Source organism: Plecotus auritus, assembly GCF_963455305.1.
Source record: "Plecotus auritus genome assembly, chromosome: 1".
In the NCBI taxonomy this organism is placed as follows: domain Eukaryota; kingdom Metazoa; phylum Chordata; class Mammalia; order Chiroptera; family Vespertilionidae; genus Plecotus; species Plecotus auritus.
The window spans coordinates 113,881,593-113,884,202 of record NC_137770.1 but is presented as its reverse complement, the minus strand read 5'-3'; positions in this window follow the sequence as shown (position 1 = coordinate 113,884,202).

Genomic DNA, 2,610 nt, shown 5'->3' with positions numbered 1-2,610 from the left:
GGAGTCTGGACTCTCAGGCGGAGACTTGAGCTGGGGAAGGCGGAGGACTGAAAGCGCACGTGCGCGCAGGGGCGGGGCTGACAGGAAGCCAAGACTGAGGCTCCACCCCATCCAAGCTGAGCACAGAGGCTATTGCAATTTAGCAAGTCTAATCCTATAGGGCTGTCTCCAGCACCGGGCTTCTCCCAGCATAGACACAGCTGATCCTTACAGCCAACTGACCCGGAGGTCAATTCTTCCCAGTGATACCAACAACAATAAAGACTTAATTACAACAAGGCTGTACACACAGTCCACAAAGGGGTGCACCAAGAGTGTCCACCTCAGGTTAACTGGGGAAGCAGACCCACTGGGCCATATTGGAAACCTAGCACAAATATCTACCTTACCAACTCAGGGAATCAGTGAAAATGCGGGGTCAAAGAATCAGATCACAAACGAAAGAAATGGAGGAAAACAAACGACTGGATATAGAATTCAAAACCATGGTTATAAGACTTTTTAAGAATATCCTAGAAAAGGCCGATAAATATAACGAGACCCTCGAAGATATGAAAAAGGACCAACTAGAAATTAAACATACACTGACTGAAATAAAAAATAATATACAGAGACCCAGAAACAGAATAGAGGAACACAAGAATCAAGTCAAAGAATTGAAATACAAAGAAGCAAAAAACACTCAACTGAAAAAGCAAAAAGCAAAAAAAAAAAAAATCCAAAAAGTTGAAGATAATGTAAGAAGACTCTGGGACAACTTCAAGCGTACCAACATCAGAATTATGGGGGTGCCAGAAGAAGAGAGAGAGCAAGATACTGAAAACCTATTTGAAGAAATAATGACCGAAAACTTCCCCCACCTGGTGAAAGAAATAGACTTACAAGTCCAGGAAGCCCACAGAACCCCAAACAAAAGGAATCCAAAGAGGACCACACCAAGACACATCATAATTAAAATGCCAAGGGCAAAAGACAAAGAGAGAATATTAAAAGCAGCAAGAGAAAAACAGTTAATTACCTACAAGGGAGCACCCATACGACTGTCAGCTGACTTCTCAACAGAAACTATGCAGGCCAGACGGGAGTGGCAAGAAATTTTCAATGTGATGAATAGCAAGAACCTACAACCAAGATTACTCTACCCAGCAAAGCTATCATTCAGAATTGAAGGGCAGATAAAGAGCTTCACAGATAAGAAAAAGCTGAAGGAGTTCATCACCACCAAACCAGTATTATATGAAATGCTGAAAGGTATTCTTAAAGAAGAGGAAGAAGAAAAAAGTAAAGAGAAAAATTATGAACAACAAATACATATCTATCAACAAGCGAACCTAAAAATCAAGTGAATTAAAAACCTGAGGAACAGAATAATCTGGTGAATATAATAGAATCAGGGGCATAGAAAGGGAGTGGACTGATAATTCTCATGGGGAAAGGGGTAAGGGGGGTTCATGAAGAGAATGGACAAAAATCATACACCTATGGATGAGGACAGTGGGGGGGAGGTAAGGGCAGAAGGTGGGGTGGGAAAGGGGTGGAGGGGAGCTATGGGGGGAAAAAAGGAGAAATAATTGTAATAATCTGAATAAAGATTTATTTAAAAAAAATAAAATAAAATAAAATAAAAAAAAAAATAAAAAAAAAAAGAATTTACTTCAAAAACCCATAGCTTTCTAGACCATCCCAACATCATGCTGCTTCAGGGTGGGGTAGCACTGGCGTTTTGTCTACACAAGTGACCAGGGTTTTGGGTTCCGCTCCCTCTCAGCCCACAGACCAGCCCGCAGGTGGGTGGGCAGGTGGCAGTGAGAGCCCACCTCTGTGTCCAACACCAGGCCGAGTGCCAAGCACCACTGAGGTCCAGATGCTGAGGTGCCTCAGCAGTGACAAGAGTGGGCACAGCACTCAATCAACACATGTCCACACAGGCATGGAGGGCAGAGACGGTGCCCTGGCTACAGACCGGCCATAGAAACCTGGCTGAGGGTGGCCACGCGTGTGACTCTGGACACATCATTAACACAAGATTCGGGAGTGCGTCCCTACAGTGGGAAGACACTGCCCACAATCGCCCAGACGTGAGGCCCAGGGTGGTGTTGAACCCTTTCCTTCTCCCGAGTGGAGCAGATGAAAACCCACTCAGAGAGAAATCCATTACTCACAACAGGCTCCACTTAGGGTGTCTGCTGGGTGAGGGGGTCAAGGCCACATGCAACCTGAGCCTCGGCTCCAACCATGGACTCCACATAGGCTCTGGGTCCGGCATGGCAAACATGTGCACATGCTTGCACACGCCCTAGCCAGCAGGCCGAAGGAGGGCGATACTGGAATAATGGGGTGTCCTTGTACCCCAGGACCCGCATGAAGCATCAACACTTCCCTCCACTCTCACACGCTTATTCCAATCTTCTCATGAAAACGGGGAAGGCCCAAGACTCCTAAACGAGTCACCTGCATGGCGGCCATGGCGACGAGACAGAGGTCCCACACACATAGCAGAGAACACATGGGGCGAGGCTCCATGTTAGGGCAGGGTGAGCCCTCCTTCAGGGTCCTCTTTGCTCATAGCGGAACCTGAGCACCAGCATCAGAGTAGGAGACTGCTCACAG